Below are 24,538 nucleotides of genomic sequence, written 5' to 3'. Positions count from 1 at the left end.
TTTGGAGTCTCCACTTTTCAATTTGAAAATGGTGATGGAAAGCGGGAGCCAGAGATGGCCTGGGCACAGTCAGTCTTACCTGAGCCCCAAGTCCTTGGTCATCACTCAAGAAGGGAGGGAGCTTCACATCTCTAAGCAGAGTAACTGACATTCTTTTGGAAGAGTTCTAGGGACATAGGGTGACCTGAAACCCTGCCAGTTTGGGAGGCAGATTGGATTGATAGGCTAGGCCTCAGGCCTCTCTGTCCTTTCCTTCCCATTGCCAAGCCAAGTGGGCAGCAGACGGCCCACTGGACCAAGGGCAGACAGGCGTCGGGCAGGCAGGGTGAGCCATGGGCACAGGGAGAAAGAAGTACATTGTCTGCTGAAACCCAACCAAGGGGGCTGGGGCCACAATGGAGGGGATTCTTTTGCGAGAAACAGACATTCCTTTCTTCCACCAACTGCTGCTAAAAGAGCCACTGGACTCGATTCTCTCCCGTTTCACCCCAAACAAATGATAAATAAATAAACTGCAGTGAGCTCTGAACACTGGAGCCAGGACCCTGGGCCCAGAGCAGACTGGATGCTGTCCTCCCTGGGTAAGAGAGGATCCTTGGCTAGGTGGCCTGTTCTAGGCCTATAACACATCTGTAGGGACCAGGAGCAGGGTCACTGGCCTAAAAGAGCCTGGATGTTGGGCAGGCCTGGCCAGAAGGGTAGTTCTCAGGTTCAAAGACACAAATGCCTGGGGGGAGTAGTACCCCAGAGGAGAGGGTCTAGCTGCAGGAGAGTGGGCTAAACCAGGCTCCATGGGCTTGCAGCTCCTAACTGGCATCTCATCTGCGGTTTGCTCTGATGCCATTCCCGTCTCTATTTGCACACTTCTTCCAAGCACACAGGGAGCTGGCAAAGAAGCAGTTTCCTCTCCCAACTCTAAAGACATCCCAGGAGTGATGGGCCTAGTGGCAAGTTACGAGATAAGATGATGAGTGAATGGAAAGTCTCCTCACACCTCATTTGCTTGATGGTCCAACTGAGGCTCAGAGTGGTAAAAGAAACCATCTGGTCCCAGGAACTCAGTCATCTGAGGCCTGAAGCTCTCAACATCCATAGTGCCCTGACTAGAGTAGCCATGCCTTTGCAGGCATCTCATCCTGAGCCTTGATGATGCCTGAAGAGTGAGCTAGAGTACCAGAGGTACCAGTGATTGTGCAGTGTGCCACTGAAGGACCCCTCTGGGCTGCCCCTGAGGCTGCTTCTTGCTCCTGTCAGCCTGCTACTCTGCTTTCCTTTCCACTTGACCAGCACTGTCCTTCACAGAGGACCGAGGCCCAGTGCTTCTGAGAGTGCTGCTGTTCTCTCTAACCTCTGCTAAGCCAGCCCACAACAGCCTGCGCTGTGTTCTGACAGCTGAACTCCATTGAGGCATGGGCTCCTAGGGTACAGAGGGCAGTTAAGTCCACCATGTTCCAAGCCAAGCATACTGACTGCTTCAGGCTTTTGGTACCCTCCACTGGATCTGTCTTACACAACTAAGATGATTTCTCCCTCACTTCCAACACCCTCCCCCTACTTGCTCCTCTAAGACTCTTGTTGACACCCATGGGCTTCAGATACACGCCTCCATTGTAGTAGCACTCAAAATACCACACACACACACACACACAAACACACACACACACACACACACATGTGTTGACCCCACCCTTCAGTGAGCCCCTCAAGGGTTGGATGCAATGTACAGTGTCAGCCACTACACCTGTAGCCCGTGCCTTCTCTGTTTATTCCTCATTTGCTGGACATCAAAAGAGTAAGAACAACCACCCTGCTCTTACAGAACTGTTCTCATAAGGGCCCCATCTCTTAGGGACAGTGACCTCTGCAAGACCAGACTCTCCTTCCTGTCTCACAAGGAACACTCTGAGAGCCGTAGTCTGTCGATCATAGGCTACAGATCAAGCCTCAGGGGACATGGTCGCCCTGGACTATGGTTCCCATGCTTTATCTTAGTTTTCATAGTTCCTGGCAGTCTGTGGTTGAGAAATGGTACAGAGATCCACCTTTCCAGCCTAGGGAGATGGAACATGAGGGATCCAGGACTTATCCTATTACAGAAGAGACACAGAGAGTCCTGGGTCATTTCTGAGGAAGAAATAGCAGCTTTTGAGAGAAATCAGGACAGCTGAAAATTGAGCATATACATAGATACAACGGCCCAATTACTTTCCTGGAGCTGTGGGGACACTTTCATAGCTTTTTTGTACCATACTGTCAAATGTTTATAGCATCCTAGTCAAGGGTTTGGCCCTGAATACTGCTGTATTCTCAAGCCACACTTCCTTCCTTAGGTCGCAGGCCTCAAATGGACATGGGCAGTTTGCCAACACTGTACCTTCCTGAAGGCTCATCCCTTATCTATCTTCAGACAGATGCTTCTAGGCTTGCAGGAGGAACCAGGCATTTGCATTGGACAGGTATAGCATTCAATACAGCTTTGGACTTCAGAGCGTCATTTAGTCTCAGGAACCTACATGTGATCAGGCAAGCTGGGCCTTACTACCTCTCACTTTCTAAGTCTCTCTCTCTCTCTCTCTCTCTCTCTCTCTCTCTCTCTCTCTCTCTCTCTCTCTGTGTGTGTGTGTGTGTGTGTGTGGTGTGTGTGGTGTGGTGTGTGTGTGTGGTATGTGTATGTGTGGTGTATGTGTGTGTGTGTGGTGTATGCGTGTGTGTGTGTGTGTGTGTGTGGTGTGTGTGTGGTGTATGTGTGTGTGTGGTGTATGTGTGTGTGTGTGGTGTATGTGTGTGTGTGTGGTGTGTGTGTGTGTGGTGTGTGTGTGTGTGTGTGGTGTATGTGTGTGTGTGGTGTATGTGTGTGTGTGTGGTGTGTGTTTGTGTGTGTGTGGTGTGTGTGTGTGGTGTGTATGTGTGTGGTGTGTGTGTGGTGTATGTGTGTGTGTGTGTGGTGTGTGTGTGTAGTGTGTATGTGTGTGGTATGTGTGTGTGGTGTATATGTGTGTGTGTGGTGTGTGTGTGTGTGTGGTGTGTATGTGTGGTGTGTGGTGTGTGTGTGTGTGTGGTGTATGTGTGTGTGTGGTGTGTGTGGTGTGTGTGTGGTGTGTGTGTGTGTGTGTGTGTGTGTGTGTGTGTGTCAGGGTGGAGCCTGGGTCCCTGCTTACTTTAAGCACTCACCCTACGACTAAGCCTCCATCCCCAGCTTTTCCGTGTTTTCCCTTTTGTAAAATGACATTTAAAGGCTTTCTCCTTTCACATGTACAATTATAGAGTCTCACTTGAGAAATTGGGGATCTGCTTCTCTAAAATTTCTGATCTAGCTTTTAAAAAAATAATCTTAAAGATAGAATTTTTAATACAATATGTTCTGATCACAGTTTCTCCTTCCCCAAGTCTTCCCAGGTTCTTCCCCACCCCCCTGAATCCGCACCCCTTCTTTCTCTCATTAGAGAACTTAAGTAAATAGAACACAATGAAACGGCACATGAATCAGAACCCCCAAAGTTTGCTAGGTAAAGTACTGAAGTCAATGGATTGGCACCCTCGAAGTTTCCTAGATAAGCAGTGAATTCACACCAATGATGAGCTTGGTTTGGCTTCAGCGACAACTTAGAAAATGGAAGTTTTAGCTGGACAGCTGAGAAGTGTGGTCCGCATAGGGCCTACATAGTGCTCAAGCAGCCTCTTTGAAGCAGACACAGTTCTGCTCTCCGAATAGGGACAGCTACACCTCTTTTAATGGTCCTCATGTTACAGTCAGATACGTCTCCATCAGACAGCATTTCTGGAGGGCCTACTGTATGCCCAGCTACAAAATTCAAGTTACAGTTCCAAAGGAATTTAGTGACTAGAGATGGACGAAACACGGAAAAGGCCAATGGATGCCAACAGAACTGAAATCATGACAGTAGGGAACAGGCTCCTGGGAGACCATGGATGGTTCTGGCCAGCTAGGCCTCTCCCAGTGGCCCTTCTTCTTTACCCTCTACTCCAACAAAGGCCACGGCCAAACACGTCAAACCCTCTTCACACTACTTGCTTTGTCTCCTTTCTGGAAACAGCTGGTATCCACTTAGAGTACCACAGCTATGCTGCCTCAGAGGCCTCAGACCTGTAAACTTCGAGGTGGGGAAGGTGCTTTAAAGAGAAGCACTGTGGAGAGATGAGCTGCAGACACACAGGAGACTGTGGAACGGCTGCTGAGAGCTTCCTGGAGAGAGAACAGGAAGGCATGTGTGGCCTTCTCCACAGCACTTCTTTTTGTTTGTTTGTTTTTGTCTTTTGGTTTTGTTTTTTGAGACAGGGTTTCTCTATATAGCTCTGGCTGTCCTGGAACTCACTCTGTAGACCAGGCTGCCCTCTAACTCAGAAATCTGCCTGTCTCTGCCTCCCAAGTGCTGGGATTAAAGGCATGAGCCACCACTGCCCGGCTCCACAGCACTTCTTGAAGTGTTTCCTATCACAGCTCCATTTCCCAGACAGGGAATCTAGCACAAAGCAATGAAGCTGGCTCAAGAACAGAGTATGGGCTTCAGACTACTGGCTCCTTACCTCTCCATGGCTAATGGTGGCACGCATATGGCACAGCCTGAGCCTTGCTGAGGGTATCCTGGAGGACAAGCTGTTCATTACTGTGAGGCATCTCCACAGTGTTATATCCAATACGTTTTTGGTGGGTTTTCTAGGGTTATTTGCTTGGTTTGGCTTGTCTGTTGTTTGTTTGTTAACAGTGAACAGCCTTGGGATTTCAGTTATAGCATTTTCCCATGGTCAAGGGGGATTAGGAGACCAGACTGGAGGTGCACACACATAGAGGAGTATCTACTTGCATATTGCATAATGGGATTATACTTGCTGCCCAGCTTGCACTAACTGAGCCCAGCTGACCTCAGAGCTGATTTATGACTCCTTAGTGCTGGGTGCTTGGAGCTGACCTGTCTCTCTGTAGTGCTAGGAGGACTGACTCATTTGTTTGCTACATGTTGATTATTCACCCACCACCGGTAGCTACAATGACTGCTCAGAGTGGTGAGTACAAACTGGTCTAAATATACATATGCAGTTATCTGATGCATCTTCTCCCAAACAGTAATAAACAGGTTCCTAATATCAGCGACTATTACATAAATTGGTATCTTCCCATATACCTGTACAGGGTATCCAAGGCATGTATGCTGAAGACAGAGGCGTGTAGTCGGTGATACTTGGATGAGACTCAAATATCATCTAATGACCTTCTTTCCTACCCAGGTTATAGGTGCTGCCCAAAGCCTAGAAAGGCTGGAGATCAGAACCCATTACTCCCGACTCACAGGCCAAGGCGCATTATCATATTACCTGGAGTTGCCTCATAGGGAACAAAGGACTCCAGAGAAAAAGATCAGGCTATTTCTTCTAACAGAGTCCTAAGAATGCTAGAGAAGCTTCAATTAATCCTGAAAGAGGGAAAGAATTCTGATGGGCAGAGGAAGAGAAAGGGGTAAGTTAAGAAAGAAGTTAGCATTTAGTGTTAGAGATCGAGGGAACTGATACAAGTCTTTCAAACACTTGAGTTATTTATTTATTTGTTTATAGTTCTTGTGCAATTATTAATTCCAGCTAAAACACTCTCCAATGCCCAGCTCACATGTGTGGTACATTATGTACCCATCTGGCAAGAAGATTGACACCTCCCTTGGCAACAGCCGGCCGATGCTTCAAACACACTTGCATGTTTGTGTCCCCAACAACAGTGCAGAGAGGAAACAGAAAGAACATCCCAAAGTGTGCTGCACTGATGCTCTGGCGAGAGTTGGAGCTGACAAGATCTTGTCTGCAGTGGGACTCAAGGAACACATGAGGAAGCAAACTTGGCTCAGGCCCAAGCTCTGGACACACTGAGGTACTTGGCAGAGCAGAAGAGGGACAGGGGCCTCGGGAGCAGAAATCTGAGGTCTCTGTAGAAATGAAGACAAGTTGCTCTTGGGGATTCCCCACCCCCAACATTCCCTTCCCTTAAACAAACTCTGATCGTCCATGAAAAGGTTCCCTGGAATGTTGGACTGAGGTTCTGGAATGTATAGATTTAACAAGCCAATTTGGAAATTAACAGAGATGCAAAGAGAGCCTTATGGTCACATTACAAAAGGAGTGTCTACCTGAGTGAAGTGTGGGGGCTAAGGTGGCACATTTGTGTGATCGTAGCATGTTCAGACTCAAACCTGGGCTGACTCACAGTGGAGGTGTGGAAGAGTTCACAGAAATTACCCACAGACACACTGAAGGACCCTGTGACCTTTACCATGAATTCCAAAATGATGGAAATTAACTTCCCAAACTGGAGAGAGAGAGAGAGAGAGAGAGAGAGAGAGAGAGAGAGAGAGAGAGAGAGAGAGAGAGAGACAGAGAGACAGAGAGACAGAGAGACAGAGAGACAGAGAGACAGAGAGAGAGACTTACTGAGGGAATTTAGCCCTTTAATAGTTGAGTTTAGTAAAGCTAAGGCAAGAAGGCTCATTTCGGTCATCTTGCACTGAGAATAAGACTTACCAGACTCCCTGATGAGAAGAAGCAGGGATCTCAGTCAAGCCCATCCCATCGCCAAGAGGTCAGCTCACCTGAACTGTACACAGACCCTACATGGGTGGTGTATATTCAGAGGACATATTACTGCTCAATCCCAAAGGGGAAGAGAATGGCTTCCAAAAAATCAGTCAAGGTGATCATTCAATGAGATAGTTTAGTGTGTTTTGACTATACTTCAAAAGTCCTAAAAGTTAAAAAACTGGATCAATCAGCTCAGAAACATTTAGATCCTCTCAATCATGTGCTTGAACGAGTTGGTGCCTGGTCTTTGTTGGTGCTGCTCTTATGATAGAAACTCAGGTCCCCAGGGCAGCTATTCCAAGACCACACTTGTCACTCAGCCAAATCTTCCTTTAATGGGATGAGCTATTGGCTTCCAAGACACTCAATACTTTCATGGACCAAGCAGAGACAAAGGGATGGACTGTGTTCCTATGAGTAGAGAGAATCCTTCTGAAGCTAAATTAGCTGGATTAACTACCTCCTATGTATCATGCATGTATGGGAATAAACATATATAAACACACATATACCTCATGCGATCAGTAAGTCTCATATATAGCAACTTCCTATATCAAGAACAAAAGTTCAAACAGTCAAAAACCTAACAACCCACTGCAACATATGTCCTTGAATTCCAGAAGAATGCCACAACATCATCTGAAATTATGGTTTGAATTCACATTTAGTAAGACTGGTTCTTTGGTTTCTAAGTTCAATGAAAAATAAAAGTAATGAGTAAGTTGCAAAGGATGACAACTTCAATAAGACATAAAAATTATTCAGTCTATCTCTGATGGGGAAGACCTCTAGGAATTGGAGAACAACAGCAGCCTAGGGTCATCCAGAGAAGAGGCAACTCTATTATACTCATTGTTTGATGTCCAGGGCAACTGGAAACCCCAAGTCTCGAAGGAAAAGAGTCAGATGTTGAACACAGTAAAAACATAGTTTTAAAAGCTGTCCATCCAATGCCTTGGCTAACATCTTGATAACTGATAGTCATAGTTTTATTAAGTGTTCACTCTATACTGAGGCTGCCTAACTGAGGTTTCAATGTGTGTTATCTTCTAGTGCACAGCACAGTTTTCAAGGACAAATGATACTAGTGATTGTAATGTGGAGTGCTGTGATAGGCATGTGCTGGGGACTACCCCTGGATGACTGATTCCCATGGTAACAAGAACTGGGCAGAAAGATCACCTGCTAGGGACACTTCTGATACCTGCTTTCAGAGAGATAAGAACTCTTGCAATTAGCATGTTAATATTTGATTCATAACAGCATTCTACCCTTGTGATAACTCTTTGTTCATGACCCAGATGCACACTGTAATTACCATTCTAATTTGCTCAGCAATTCATTTTCCAAGAGAGCCTAAGAAGGTAAACTGGATGTGTTCCTACAGTAATGGTTGTCATTTTCCTGCTGTGACCCAGTCCCCAAGTGCCCAAGCTAGCTATCAAAAGGTCAGAATACTGGGTGTGAGTGACCAAGGAACAATGACTCATAGTTGTCTGGTCAGTTAGAGGATAATATTGTCAAACAGTGTCTGCTTCATAAAGGCCCCAAACATTGTACAGATTGAGAACCACAATTACAACATTGCAACTAAGACCTTCCCTGACACAGAGGTGCTCAAAAAGAAGTTGCTGAATAGATGATAAATCTGTTCTTGTAACCTAAAGAATTTTATCAGTCCAGCATGGATCTGTCCCCATGTGCTACTGCAGCTCTCTGTCCTAATAAATCCCCTGGAGCTTCAGAACCATTCACCTTAAGCTCCAAGCAGCAGGCTACCCTTAGCTCTTCAATTATCACAGGAAATGGGATTCTTAGCATTCCCAGCTAAGCAGACAGCACTGAAGCCTGGAGGGCTTTTTTTGGCTTGCTGAAACTCACTATACCCAAGGAGATCTACAAGCAGGAATTAAATGTTTTTCAACCTAGATTTGGTTCCAGAAATGCTCACAGGTATGGCATCTAAGCAAGGACCCTGGTCATCCCAGGCAAGGCACAGATTTGGGACTTTATTCTCATCTCAAGCAGCCCTGGGTACTTTCTAACAAGATGGCATTCCTTAAGGTCACGTTACACCTCTATCACACATCTGTGCGCTAGAACTGTCACTATCTGGGGGAATTAGACCACTTTTCAGAGGAGCTCAGGCAGGCAGTAAGTGACTCGCTTACAGTAGCAAGATAGGATTTGAATCCAGGCTTTTCTGTGGCCATTTCACAGATAAAGACACAGGAGATGTTTACAATGTGCAGAGCAACATCTTTTCAGAATGTAGGAATCACAGGGCTGTGAGCTCCTCAGACACCCCTGTTTCTCCATACCCACTCCAGGACCTAGCCAAAGCAGTTGACAGAACAAAGACACATAAACTAAAGATAGGACAGTGAGTCATTAGGAAGGTGGCCTAAAGAGAAGGACAGATATAGTCATTCATAGACCTAGTGGTCCTTACAGAATTAGCCCTTGACTCCAGCAGGTGGATAGGTAACATTATCCTGGTCTCAGTGGAGCCACCAAAGACGAAAAGCACTTGAATGCCATGTTCTTTCTGGAAGCTTCCGTCCCCAGCACCCTATTTTTTTTTCTGCAATTACTCTCATTGGAACATTCCAGTCTTATCTCCTTTGTGTCCTGAGGCCCTTTTCTAGAAGCATAGGGAAGGTGGCTGTGGCTCTCCCCATAGGCTATATAGTCCAAGCCCCAGAAACAAGCACTTTCTAACTGTAAGTGTTCAGTAGACTCCTAGAGAAGTAGATAGGTGAACAAAGACATAAATTATTAGAGATGTCTACACTAAGTCCTGATTCTCAAATGCCTAGACAATTCTCTTACACATTTCTTCATCCACCAAATGTCTGTGAAGTATCTCCTAGAAGGTTTAGTGGCAGAGGCTAGGGTCAACTGGAAAGCAGACACTAAGAGCTTTCCAACAGGTCCTTTGGGACCACTTAACTATTCTTTGTTTACTTTCAGACTTGCCCTCTATAACTGGGTTGGGATCTCACACCTTCTCCATTTAAACATTTTCAATGCCTCCCACTGCCTACTGCAACAGCACTGCCCTCTATAACTGGGTTGGGATCTCACGCCTTCTCCACTCAAGGATTTTCAATGCCTCCCACTGCCTACTGCGACAGCACCCACTTTTTGGTGCAGGCATTGAAGACCCTCTTAGAACTAGCTGAAGCCCATGCTTTCACCCTCACCTTTCCCCACTTCCTGTTCTATCCACAGCTTATTTATGATCTGCTCCTCGGCTGAGACATACTAGTCAGCTTTGGCTAAAATCAGCCCAAGGCTCTGACTGAAAGCAATAGTTATTTGTTCTAACAAACAAAGAGTAGGGGCTGGACAGCACTCCAGTGGGTCTTCATTGGCCTGAGTTTTCCCATGTAGGTTGGACTCAGACTTTCTGTCTGCATTCTGGGACCCAGGTTGAAGAGGCAGAAGCAAGCGGTAGCATGGGAAGGTGAGCCCAGCGGAGCATTCACATCACATCAGAGGCTTTGCTTGCTTTTTAGCATTTGGCCAAAGCAAGTCACTTGGCCAAACTATGAAGTCAAGCAATGGAATACATTTCATCTACCAAAGTAATGAAACAAGTCACATGGTCAAACCCCACATCCTTGGAGGCTGGAGGGGTATGTGTGTGAATATTTTTGAACAAAGGTGTCATCTTATTCTAGTGGTTTTCATCCTAATGCTGCAACCCTTGAATACACTTCTTCATGTTGCAGTGACCCCCATTCATAAAATTATTCCACTATTACTTCATAACTGCATTTTTCTACTGTTATGAATCATAATATAAATAATGATATGTAATCCCAAAAGGGTCATGACCCACAGGTTGAGAACCATTGAATTCTAATATACCACTTCAGTAAAAATAAAAGAAGTTGTCAGTCTTTAAAATGGGAAGGCTGATTTGTATCATGGCTGTATATCCTATCTTCTGAGGGGACTGGACACAGTGTACTCCCCCAATACTTGGGTGCATGAACTAAGAACCTATGCTCAGAAATATGCTAGATCTGAGCCCAGACTACTGAACAATGCAGCTGCAGTGTGTCTGCTCTCCTGATCTCACAAATAAACAAGTGTCATACAAGTGTCATTTTTCCCAGCCTAAGATGAAGAACTAAACAAGCAACATGAGAAAACTCACAGGAAGCTGGCCTTGAGTTAAGTCCAGCATCGCCCTAGAAATGATGTCACCCACCCAAGCTCTTCAGAAATGAGTCTCCATGTACTGCAAGGCCAATCCAACCAGTGAGGAGTTCTACTCTTTACCACAGAGGCCTGTCCAGCCTAAGTTCCCAGCTGCCTTACAGAGACTGCATCCCAGCAGGGAGAAGAGATGGGCATGGGTTTCTGCTGTCTCTGACCAAAGCTGACCCAGTGCCACAGCATCCTAGGTGCTCTGGACCAAGACTCCAGAACCTCCACCACCGCTTCCCTCACTTTCCTGGAAACAGTCTCAAATGCTGAGGTTCCCACCAAAGCCTTCCCATTCACCCAGAGAGAAAAATGCAGCTAATCAAAGCAATCTGGACTTTTCTTTCCATTCCCATCGCCCCACCCACCCCCACCCCAGAGCAAAACCCTCCCTAAGTGGTTAAATGTTATAATAAGGATTTGGCATATTTACCTTGTCAAAGATTGTGCTTTTGTGGTATCTTGGGGGAGCATACACAGGCCCAAGAGCCAACAGTGAGATGGACTATCAGGAGAGAACATCGAGCGAAGAAAACAACAGAATCTCAAGATAAGTCAATAGCCTCTAATCACACACAGAGCGGGCCAAGCATGCAGCTAACCAGGCCTTTCCGGCAAAAAATAACAGTAATTAAGTAGTTATAAAAATTATTGTTATTATTAGCAGGATCATTATTATTATAATAAATTAAATACTGGCTAGAGATTCAAATATCTTTCTTCAGGATCTGGTTTCCACCAGTTCCTCTACACGCTGGTTGTATCCAGTGGTGGATCCCCTCTACTCACGGAAACCACTGACACCCAACCTTGCACTGCAGGCCCTCCAGGCATTGGTAAAAATCTATTTTTCAATTACTCACCTGCTCAACAACCAGTTTTTCAGCACTATTCTGGTTGGAGTAAGTATAGCTCATACCCATGTGTTGAAATCTTGCCTCTTGAAGAGCTGGTGGTAGGGGGAGGGCCTCTGAGAGGGGATTAGGTCATGAGGGTAAAGCGCTTGTGAATGATTAGAGCCTCTTTAAGACCCCAGAGAGTTAGCGAGCTCTGTTCTCGTAACACGTGAAGTCATGAACAGATAGCAGCCTACAGTCAGAGTGCTAATATCGTCATTCTAAACTTCCAGCCTTCAGGATTGTCATGGTGCATATGTTACCTCTACACAAGCTAAAGTCCTCTGAGAGGATGGAACCTCAATTAAGAAAATGTTTCCATGACTATCCTCTGAGAGGCTCCAGTCCAGCAGCTGACTGAATACAGAGGCAGAGATCCACAGCCAAACTTTGTACAGATCTCAGGGAGTCTTGAAAAGAATTGAAGTAAGGACTGGGGAAACCGGAGAGGATAAGAACTCCACAGGAAGACCAACAGAGTCAGCTAACCTGCCCACTTGAAGTCTCTCAGAGACTGAACCACCAACCAAAGAACACACAAGGGCTGAACCTACTCTCTTCCCAACCCTCCTCACATATGTAGCAGATGCGTTGTCCCTGACTCTGTTGTCTGCTGTAGATCCTTTTGCCTTAACTGGGCTGCCTTGTCTGACCTCAGTGGGAGAGGATGAGCCTAGTCCTGCAGTGACTTGATGTGCCATGGTGGGTTGGTACCCGGGGTGGGGCTGGGGGTGGGGGTGGGGGGAGGGCACGGGCATTCCCCCATCTCAGAGGAGAAGGGGAGGAGGAATGGGGGAAGGGCTCCACAAGGGGTGGGGGATGGAAGAAGAGGGAAGCAGTTTTGGGATGTAATTGAATGAATGAATGAATGAATACATACATACATACATACATACATACATACATACATACATACATAATGCTTTCCTAAGATGGGGCTGTAGGCAAGCCTATAGGGCATTTTCTTATTAGTGATTGATGAGGAAGGGACCAGTCATTCCTGGGCTGGTGGTCCTGGGTTCTATAAGAACCCAGCCAGGCCCCAGTAAGCAGTATTCCTTCATGGCCTCTGTGGCTCCTTGTTCCTGTCCTGTTTGAGTCCCTGGCCTAAGGTCCTTCCATGATGAACAGTGATGTGGCAGTATAAACTAAATAAACCTTTCCTCCCTAAGTTGGTTTTGGTTATGGCATTTCATCACAGCAATAAAAACCCGAACTAAGACAATTGTGAAGTATAAATATGTGTTACCCCTAAGCCACTTGTCTTTGGCACTTTCTTCTAGGAGCTCAGAGGAAAGCAAGCATCTCTTTTGACCTCCACACTGCTGGATAAGTTACTTGTTTTCTTCCTCACACTGCCCTCTCTCCAGTTCCCTAACAAAAATCCTGGCCACATCATCTGGTCCTTTTGAAACCCTTCAATCTGACTGTTCTGTTTCATCCCTTCTGGGATCTGATCTCTGAAGACAAGGGCTTCCCATCCAGAGACTAACTGCTCTTATTTGGCTGTGCATGCTTTGCTGGACATGCTCCACATGCTGTCTGTCCTTTTACTACCTTGATGTCTTATGTACCCAACTAGAAAGGGCTCTGTGTCTAAGAAAGCAGTTGGTAGTCTGTAAGTATTTGATGATTGAATCTATTGTAAACATACATCAGCCCAAACTAATATGCTTAACTAAGAAGACATTCCTTTGTGCTGGCCTTTGGGAGAGACCAGAAGGTGTCACGCTTACTGCCTAGCATACAGCCTAAGTCCAGCCAGAGCTGATACCTAAGGCCCCTGCTGACTGCTATGTTCTTTCCTAGGAGCCAGGATTACCCTTCATTGACATTCCACATTTGTAGCCCATTTTTCAATAATGTAGACTACCAAGAAAGATGACACATGAGTCAACACAGAAAACTATTCAAGTCCCTCCAGGCCTGTGATATAAGTTAGAGATCTGCTAGAAGAAAGGGGGTTCAAATGGACCTCCTCTAAGAAATCACATCACCTGATACATACTTTTATCTTCAAATTTTACTCCTCTCCCACCTCCCATATTTTAGCTAGTGGCTCGACTATGGGCCCAAACATGCCAGCACTGCACAAGTTTCTTAATCTCCCTATACATGATCCACCAGGTACACTGTGAGCTGTACCTCCAAAACAAAGCCAGCTCTACCGACCTGGTTCCCAGATCTAAGACACCACTATCCCTCACCTTACCAACTCCTATAGCACCCATGCTGGTCTCCTAGCTTTCTCTACTTTGATTCCCAGAACACCTCACTCCCACTCACAACCCCAGAGTACATTCATCTTTTTAAAACTAAATAAATTAGATAATGATGATGATAATAATAATAATGATAAAAAATATCTTCCATTCTTCAGACCAATGGTTTTCACCATTGGAATAAAAACCCAATGTTGCTCTGCAGGCCCAGTGAGGTCTCATGAATGTCCCCTTTCATCCACATCCTGATACTACCTTTGTACATGTGGTTCCACTTCTGTTCTGTTCTTTTTTGTGTTGTAAATATGCCTGAAGAGCTTAGCTTTCATTATCTGTGTCCTAGAACTATTTAGATTGACATTATTAAACCCTTACTAGAGAGAAAGTTCTACAGAGAGGAAGACTTTCTCTCTGTTCCTGAATTACCTCCATCACCCATCGTGGTGCCTGGCACACAATGAGGATTTGGATCACACTTGCTGAAGGAGTGTGACTCCCCTCCCTCCTCAGGCATGGACTGCTCACAGCAACCTCTTTCCAGAGTACACACTGTGGAAAGATTGGGGAGACACATGAGAAACTACCTCATGCCAGAGACTGAAGACAGCATGCACCTCCTGTGTGTGCCCTGCCGTGTTCCGATGAGAGCAACAGTTTACCTCTGTGGTCTTCTTCCCTCAAAACATAATTTCAGTCTAGTTATGAGAAGCAAAACATATAAAAAAACCTCCAAACTCTACCTGAGGGACAAGCATCAGACCAATACTTAAAACTGCCAAGGTCATTTTATATTCTCAAGGAAAGTCCAAGAAAGTATCAGTGCCAACTGGAGAGATGACAGTGATGGGCTATGGTACCCAAGGGAGGTTATGGAATAGATAAAAGAAAGACATTGTGGAAACATTAAGAATATGTAAGTGAAGTGTAGCATTTAGAGAACAGAGCTTATCAATATTGGTTCACTAACGGTGACGAATGTACCCTATTAACGTAAGATGCTAGTGATAGGCAAAGTGGGTGGGAGGAACACTCAGTGCCAACCTCACAAGAACACTACAAATCAAAGCTGTTCTCCAGTCAAAGGTTTATTTCTAAAACACATTTGCTCAGCGAATGAATGTGCAGCAATAAACACCGCACCAATATTTTTCGTGAGCTTTATGAGAATTTTCTGAGCCAACAGTCCAGCTCCTGAAGTCTGTTAAACATTGTCTGGGGCAGATCGTTTGCATGATCTCTTTGTTCGCAATGCACTTGAACCGCAGTAAAGGCTGTCTCAGCCTATCCCCTAACCAAACCACCAGTGGCGAAATGAGAGTTTGGGTCAATGACAAAAACAACAAAGCTTGCCCTCTTTGATGATGAGTCAGTTTCCGGTGCTCTCAAACCCATCAGCCACAAGCATGCTGCCAAAGGCCCACTATGCACCTGAGCCCAGTGGGGCTTCTCAGCCAGCTTTCCTGTACGTGAACAAATGCAAGACTCTGGTGGGGACAAATGACGCAACACAGACTCCAGATAGCACAGGTGCTTGGAGAGGCCAGCCTGGGGGAGCTGGGGCAGTCAAGGGCTTTCTGTAGGAAGAACAGGGCTGGGAAGCAGGACCTAGAGAGGGACGGTGAGGACACTCTAGGAAGTCCAGAGTTCAGACTGCAGAGAGTGGTCTACTTAGAGCTATGGGGTCACCCCAACGGGCAGGGGAGGAGGAATCCCATGAATTGGGTTCTGGCCACTGAGTACAGGTCAGACCAGAAAGCGTGTCTTCTTTCTTCCTCTCTCTATGCTGCTGTGTCCTTGGCCCCTCCTCTATTGACTAGCAAGCCTCCTGGGACAAGCTGCTGTCTGCCTCATCTCAGCCTGTGCCACAGAGCCCTGCACATCACAAGAGCTCAAAGCTAGCGGATCAAGACAAGAAGGGACTGAATAAATAGACCATGATCTAAGATGCTGGGACTTTACTCTTCATCTGCCAGGCTTTCAGAAACAGCCAGAGTCACTCTCTCTACCCTGTCCCTGGTTTGTTTTCTTCATTTACCTCCCCAGACTTCTTACTACTCATTTGTGTACTTGTTTCCTGTCTGTCACCTCTCAGTCACTTGGCAAACATTAGCTGACTACCTGCTATGTGCCTGGTATGTCCTGGGCGTTAAGGATGTGACGACAGGGACATACATCTCTGTATTAGTGGAATTGGTGTGGTGAGAAGCCATATGTTGGTGCACTATGCAGGCTGCCGATGGGTGATGGGTGCTGTGGGAGAAAAGGGAAGATGGATGGTCACGGTCACGGGGATGACTTGTCATTACAAATGGAGTTATCAAGGGAAACCTCCTTTGAGTACCTGTGGGAGGTGGGAATGGGGTCCTTGGTGCTCACTGACAGTTCCTGGCATCATGAAGCAGGAGCAGAAGAATTAAGGAAGGAGGGTGTTAGAAAGGCCAACCCATTGTTCTTTCTCCTCCCTCCCTTCACCCCTTCCTTCCTTCCTTCCTTCCTTCCTTCCTTCCTTCCTTCCTTCCTTCCTTCCTTCCTCCCTCACTTCCTCCTTCCTTCCTTTTCCTTTTCTAGTACTGGAGATAAAAACCTAGGACTTTCACTATGTTGAAAGCACTGGATAAGTTCTAATTCCCTTATTTTAAGTTCTAATTCCCTTATTTTAAGTACAATTTTCAGTTTAAGCTGTTAAGTCCATATGTTGTTAGAAGGAATCATTCCCTTTATTCAGTTCCCCCCCCCCCGAAGGTGACACCTTATATACTATGGTACAACATAAAAACCAAGAAGTAGACACCATTAAAATCCACTGATATGGGGCAGGTTTTTATCAGTTTTGTGGACCTCACTATGCATTTGACTGTGCAAGCCTAGCCCCACCCTCAGTTCTAGGCAGTATTAATGGGTGTTTTCTCATTTTAACTATTTAAAGGGTTTAGAGCTGCAGAAAAAGCAAGGTGAAGTGACCCTGGGTAGTCAGCCTGCCTGAGCTTCACTTATCCGGGCAGTCATCTTGAGGAGGCATCATACTCATCCTCACCTTACATATGTGAAAACACAGTGGAAACTCCCAGACATGCCCACAGCTGATGATCAGAGAAATCTGCCTCCAATCTGACTGTTCTTTCCAGTGGCTCTTTCTGAAGCCAAGATTGCAGGATGGAAAAGAAATCTGCAAAGGACTTAGAGAACAAGGGGAAAGACAAGTTCCAGAGGACAGCGTGAGGAAATGAAGCAGGTGTCTCTAAAGAGGCTTCTGGGGTTCTGAGTCAGTATCCACGGGGAACTTAAAGAACATTACAGGGCTCTAAAGAAGTAATGGTGAAGGTCCAGTTCAGCTGTGACTTAATGTGCAATCTTGGACAAACAGTACCCTTGGACTTCATATTCCTCACATGAAGGCTGGGAGTGACCCCCATTCTACCCATGGCATGCATGCTTCACCCCAAATTTTGTATGTTAAAATTAACCTGCAAGATATTAGGAGGTAGGGCCCGGGGATGCGTGTAGTGGTGGGACTTGGACCCTGACAAGGGACTGAAGAGACCTGAGTTCTCTGCCTTCTACCATGTGAGCACACAGTAGAGAGCTGCCATCTGTGAACCAGGAAGTCACTTCTCAGCAGGCATGCCAGATGCTGACACCTCGATCTTCCCAACCTCCACAACAGACAGAAACATGTTTTTTGTTGTTTCGGAGATAGCCAGCCCAGACTATTCTCTTAAAGCAGCACAAACAGACTTAACAGACACCTAGAGCTGTACACAACAAAGGAGAAGCAGCTCTTTACAAAGCACAAATGCTAGTCCAATTGCCAAAACCAGATAGAAGGAACCCAAGCTGACGGCCCAGCCTGTCTGCAGCCTATGACTAGGATGTCTGGCTGGCTTGCCTAGGATTGAAAACACAGAATTTAGGTCAGCACACATAGAGGCTCTGGCTCTGTTTATAAGAAACAGAGAGTGTGTGTTCCTATTAAACGCCTTTGAATCCCAGTGAGAGTGGGAGACCCAGGGCTGTTTACGGCTTTGGATATTTACTTTTCTCATATACAAATCAGCTTGGGTGCCGTCAGAGCTGACGCCACCTCACACTGTGGCCCTCTGACGTCCTGGCTCCTCCCAATGCCCCACACATGGTTTGAATTTATTGGTTTTAGCAGATTTCATTTATATTGTGTGAGGATCGTGGAATGACCAGCAAACAGAAGCTCTGATCCATGCCCTGGAACAAAACACAGAAGCAGAGGAAGAAGGCTGCCGGGGAGGGCTGGCAAGATCCCTTCCATACGGGAGGCAGCTCCCACTTACAGCATAGGCCACTGTGGAAACAAGGAAAAGGTGCGATGTCACTGTCTGCAGTGGCCCCACAACGGTCAGAGCATGAGAAGGGGAGAATGCTTTCAGTGGCTAGAGCCATTCACAGCCCAAAGGCCTGGTGCTACAGTAGAACATGCCGGTGACTACTGCCCTTCTTGACATCTAGAACTGAACATCTGGAACATCAGTGGTGCTGATGGGGCATGGTGGAGAGTCAGGGTATTCTGTGCTTTAACCCACATACTCAGGAGATGATACGGAGATGTGGCTGCTGGTTTTACACATAACCCTTGAGTATGTGCTTACAGTCAGGCCCTGAGGGAACTCAAGGTTATTAAATGAGGTTCTCCTATCTTCAGAGAACTTCAGTCCGCTAGAGAAGTCAGAATATAAACAAATAACAAACAAAATGCCACTCCCTGGGGGGTTCAGAGTCAACCAAGGAGGAGGTGGGTATACAGGAGGGATGTGGTTTCAGGTTTAGCAACCCCATACCACTAAGGGAAAGCCTGCCCTGGGTACACACCATCAGATATATAGCCAGAGTACTTATGTGGAAGGCGTGCCCTCCCGTATCCCACCTCTGCTCAGTCAGCATTCAAGACACAGGACTCAGCTCACTCCTACCAATGAAAAGGTGACATTCCCCTCAACCTGCTAGTAAGCAAATCCTATGAAATTCATGGATTGTGTGATCTCTTGCAGCTATGTTAGAAATGGTGGTGAGAGGGTCAGGCTTTTCTTAGCTGAACTCAATCAGACACCAGCTTGCAACACCATCTAAGGGCAAACATGACTAAGAGTTCCCTGTTGTGATCCCTGCTCTGGGACAGTAGTGGGCACATCCTGGATCCAAAACGTCAGGTAACAGAGCTTCACAGAACAGAGGCTTTCTCTGGCCAAAGGGCTTAGTAATGCACAGGCAAGCCTCGGTGAGGTGTTCCAGTCTGAGGCCCATAAATAGATGAGCCATTGAGCCAGTCATTAACCAGAAGAACTTCTGAAATGCAGAACACAGTCATGGAGCAGGGTTCCTGCCAATGCACCCAAGCTTAAGCCTGAACTTTTTTAGCACAACTGACAGGGTTCCACGATGTGTCTATGTGTGTCTCTGCATCTGCCTCCCTGTGGCTCCCACCCAGTGTGTTCTCTGTGGTGAGTAATGATATTCTCTGGGTCTGGATGAACATTTCCACCCTCACCTCACACCACACCTGCAGCTGCTTCTGAACCTGGAGATTGCCACTGGCCCTTCAGTACAGAGCTTAGGTGGTCTCACACTAAAGCCCACCCAAGATTCATGTTGGGCTGTTTGCCATGTTCAGTGGAGCATCTGCAACTATAAAACTCTCCTGGATAACAAGATGCAGCCTTAGCCCTTTTGGAAGCAGACATAGGACCTCTAGATGACTTGAACCCTAGTCAAGCTCCTGCCATCTGCAGGTGACCGACAGGTGGGAAGCAGCATTCCCTGCAGATCTCATGGAGAGTCACAGGGAGACACTGTCACAGTCCTGACTGCTATGTCACACAGCACCTCAGAGCAGCATCCTAGCCATCCACACAGCAGTTGCTCTGGATGCACAGTCTCCATGTCCTCTATACTCTTGCCGTGAGCACAACTGCCATCCTTTGCCTGTCAGGTTCAGCCTCTGCTCTTACTCCTGAATTCTAGTCCCCTCACCCAGGTCCTGGCAGCAGATTTCCTCAGGACGGAACTCAGCAGTCTCCCAACCTCTAGCACTGCTCACTTGTCAGACTTTTGAGTCTCAGAAGAAACCCACCTCCCTTCTGGATCACATTCCCTCTTTCCATGAGATGCAGAAAGGAAGGCATAGTCTCCACCACCAGACTTGTTTGGTTTCAATTCCAGACTCTCGATTTATTTGCTGTGAGACTCCAACAAGTGAACCATCTCTCGGAGCCTTCTTCATGATCCATGAAGGAGGCTCAAGTCTACCTGAAACCTGATTTGAGGATGAAGTGGACCAGTGCATAGAAAGGACACTGGACTGTTCTTCACGCCTCTATTGTCACATCAGCTCCTCCCCTTTCCACCTCCCTACAGTCATCTTGAACCCCCAGCACCTGGAAATGAGTCTGGCCAATTCCCAGGAGTTCTTGCCAAACAAGAGTGAAAAAACATGGACAGATGAAGCATTTGAAAATAATTAATCTGGTCGAGGAAGAAGTATTTTCAGGAACTTCTCTTTAGGAAAAAGAAAAAAGAAAGGAAGGAAGGAAGGAAGGAAGGAAGGAAGGAAAGAAAAAGAAAGAAAGGAAGAAAGGAAGGAAGGAAGGAAGGAAGGAAGGAAGGAAGGAAGGAAGGAAGAAAAGAAGAGAGATAAAGAAACTAGACAGGGATCTGAGCAGTGCTAAGAGCAGAGATCTCTTGTTAATAAAGTTCCCTCAGGCTTTACTCCCTAGGCCCCAAGGAAGTCTGAGTTGATGCTGTTCATTAACTTGTCTAAGCAATGGAGATAAAGGATGATTAGACAAGAAAAGGCCCCTCCCAATAATCATCAGAACCCATGACACCACTGAGCCTCCAACATGAAGCTCTCAAAAACTTCCTTTCAGCCTGTCCCGGTCCTGAGGAACAACTGGATACCCGGCAATGCAGAGCCAGAATAGCTATGGTCAGATCTTGCATACCACAGATGGTTATGACCACAGGGTGGTCAGACCACATAGTTCCCATCAGGCTGACCAAGCAAACACAGTGTGTGTGCACAGGATACCAAGCATGGGACAGGGAACTGTCTTTAGTTTAGGACGGGCTTCAGAACACAGGCTGCCTGACAGAAAACCAGCAACCAGTTCTAACTAAAATCACCACTAGACCATGACAGCTAAAACTTTCAGCTCACAGGTGTCACGGCCCTCACATCAACCTCACTGGGGCTCATGTGAGCCCCATGCCAGTCAAAGCAGGGTGCTCCAGTCCAGTATCTTAATTAAGGCATCAAAACATTCAAGCCTAAATCTAAGTGTCTTCATTTGTACAGAAGTATTTTATTCTCAATTTCCTTAAAATTGGGGAAATAATATCTTCCAGGTCTGTTTCAGTAACTTACTGTGGTAAACCTGAGGCCTAGCATATTATAGAGAGTATTTCAGTGTAGCTATCTTGAGAACTGGAGAGACAGGGCAAAGATAAAGCAAGCGGATGGGCGTGGGAAGGATTTATTTTTATTTTTATTTTTATTTTGTTTGTTTGTTTACTTATTTATTTATTTATTGGGTTTTTTTCGAGACAGGTTTTTTTCTGTGTAGCCCTGGCTGTCCTGGAACTCACCCTGTAGACCAGGCTGGCCTTGAACTCAGAAATCCACCTGCCTCTGTCTCCCAAGTGTGAAAATTAAAGGTGTGAGCCACCACTGCCCGGCTTGGGAAGGATTTCTTATTCCTGTTTTCTACAGTTTGCCATCCTGGCACCTTCTTCCTGGACCACCCTTCCCATCCCCATTTCTGAGCGCACTTCAAAGCCACCTCCACCAAGAGACTGGCATTCCTTTCTCACCACCCTCCAGCAAAACTATTCTGATGGAAGCCAAGAGCATAAAATTGCCGCTAAGACCAGCAGCTGGCCTCAGCATGAGGACTTCACTGCGGGGTCAACTAAACATCCCAGGGAAGATCAAGCACAGTGACTGAGTGTTGTGGCTGGAGGTGTCCCAAAGTACATCAGTTTATCCAACCCATGACCAACCCACAGCCCTCCAAGCTGCAGACGGAGCCTAGTGTTCAAAGGTGCCTGTAGTCTAGTGATGTCACATGACTCCACACCCACAGTCCCGACACCTGGTCTGGGTGACTGTTAAGCAAATCTAGCCCCATTTCTGAGCTCAGTAACCACACAGGGAGAAGTGAGGTGTGGAGGGTGAAGCAGCAAAAGGAAGGAAGGGGCCTGGGGGTGGTGTCCTAGCTGGTCTGGGACAGGAGGACAAGCTCTAGAGACCCCGTGCAACCGGGACATAAATAGTTGGAAAGGTCATTGACAGGTAGACTTTTGTCACTTCTTAAACTTAAGGCTAACCAGCTCAAAGAAGGAAACCTTGTGGGAAATAAGACTTTAAAATGAGCCAGATTTCTAATCTGCCTTTCTCCACTCATCTTTATAACTAAATGGGTCTTTCAAATGGGACTCAAGGTTTAAATGACACTTAAGGCACATTAAGTCCATAGAGAAAATAATACAGCAGAAAACCTTAAATATCCTTGACAGGGTGGAAGGAGGGAAGGACTGGATGGGGTTTGTGGGGTGTTGCCCCTTATCTTTGATCCAGGGAATCTGGGCAGGGCTGTACTCTCTCACCAGGAGGAAGGAATCCCAGGGGTGCCTCTTGGCTCCTTGAAGTGCCCTTCTGTAAGAAGTGTGGGGGAGGGGCTGTTCAGTGCATCCTGTGTTCACAAGCTTGTTTTCTGACTTCTCTCTGCCTGAAGAAGGAAGCACCCCCCACACAGGCACAGGCATAGGCACAAGCATAGGCACAGGCACACGTCAGTGCTGGTGTTCTTCATGCCTAACTCTAGCACATATCATGTCTATCAGCCACACATAGGCACTGAAAACACTTCTGGGAAAGAACTGAACACTGATTGGGATTTTAAAAGTGAAAAATAAAATACTATACAACCATGTTTTAGACCAATCAACCCTCAAAGTGTCCCATGGGGTTGGCAGACAGGGAAACAAAGTCAAAGGCAGCTTGTCTTTCCTGGGGTAACTTGAGGTCCTAATGTGTACATGGATGCTTCCCAATGAAGGGTGTTCCTGAACTATTCTGTCCCATGGTGTCTAAGTGACTTTAGGTAGGAATGAATATGGGTTTCTGAGGGTCAAATCTAATGAAAGACTGCTGAAGTGATGGAGAACTGAGGAGCCTTCTGCAAAGAATACAAGTTCCCAGGTCACAGCAAATGGAAAGGAAACTTTCCATGCTTCTTCCTGGCTTTCTTGACCCGTGGGCAGGAAAGAAAGGCGCCTAGGAATAAAAGGTCAGCAGGCCCGAGCGTGCGGGATAGAAAGATGTGCATGTCCACTCCAGCCCAGCAGGACAGGGGATGCTGGTGAGGGCTGGCAGGTTCCCCTGGGACAGTAAGGAGGAACATAGCCCCAGCAAGAGGTGTAGAGTACATGTGTGCCAAGTACACACATTCAAGGCTGTCCTGCAGAGATGGTCCTGGCCCAGACATGTATGGGCCTCCTCTAATGACTTCCTGGCTCTCTTTAAGGTAGCCAGGCATTCAGAGTGGGCCAAGCACAGCCCATCTATTAGGCCTTTCAAAACACAGTGCTAATAGCCAGCCAGATTGTTGCACCTAAACTTAAACTACTAAACGGTCAGATGATGTTCCATAACCCAATGACCAAAGATAAGTCTTTCTATGAAGCAGCGCTTGCTTGAAAAGTGCAGGCTTTTAACAAGGACAGTCCATTCAGGTGAGAAGGAGCTAGACAGCCAATAAAAACTGGGAAGGGTCCTCAAGTAGCAGGGAAGGGTAAGATGATGTGCGGAGCCACGCCCAAGGACTGGTGAAGGGAGGAGAGAAAGCTTGCACAGCTCAGTGTCAATGGCGCCTCCAAACCAGAGGATCACAGAAGGACAAAATTAGACGTCTGGCTGTGAAAAGACATTGCAGGCAGATGAGCCTGGAGATGCTCTGGCACTTCTGGTACGGGGGAGGGGTGTTTTGATCATAAATGGCAAATAAGGACGAGAAAATGGCATCTACTAAGATAGAGAGTGATGAGTCCAGGAGGGCTGCGCAGATGCCAGGCACGGTGCTGAGGGCACTGAACACATCTCAGAGAGAAAGTCTGAGACACAGAAGCTAGCACAGCCTCACCTTTTAGCTAGTGTAGCCAACACTCAGCTCAGGCTACCCCACAGAAATAGGCTTCCGACCTGGAGCATACCTGGCTCAATTTTGTAATCATCTGTGAGTACATGTTGGACTAGGTTAGAATCAGGAAAGAGTCTGCCCAAGTAATAAAGTCAAATATAGAAGTGTTGAAAGAATGTCATAAAATTCCATAAAGAATTCCACCAAGGGAAACACTACATGTGGCACAGCCATAAAAGAAATCTTTGGGCCAAGTCTTCACCAGTTCAGACCTGACAGCATTCTAGGAAGACTTCCTGGAAGAGGTTCAGCTTTGAACTGAGCCTTAAAATATCAAAATATGATGGGGGGGGTGGATTCAGAAGCAGGAGAGAAAAGGAGGAAATTCCTGCTTGGAGGGGGGGGGTGGCTCAGCAGAAGCCACTGTGTTTCCAAGCTTGAGGCAGGATATACTGCACAG

The 24,538-nt window shown here is 46.5% G+C and overlaps 1 protein-coding gene across 3 annotated transcripts in view; it reads right to left on the bottom strand.

Annotated features, from left to right (window-relative positions):
* Trabd2b (TraB domain containing 2B) overlaps positions 1-24,538 on the bottom strand; it is a 199,255-nt gene that overhangs the window by 164,201 nt on the left and 10,516 nt on the right. The window lies entirely within an intron of this gene.

This window comes from Apodemus sylvaticus, chromosome 3 (assembly GCF_947179515.1).
Source record: "Apodemus sylvaticus chromosome 3, mApoSyl1.1, whole genome shotgun sequence".
Taxonomy (NCBI): Eukaryota; Metazoa; Chordata; class Mammalia; order Rodentia; family Muridae; genus Apodemus; species Apodemus sylvaticus.
Note: the sequence above shows the minus strand (reverse complement) of the source record. Positions and strands in the feature narration are given on the sequence as shown.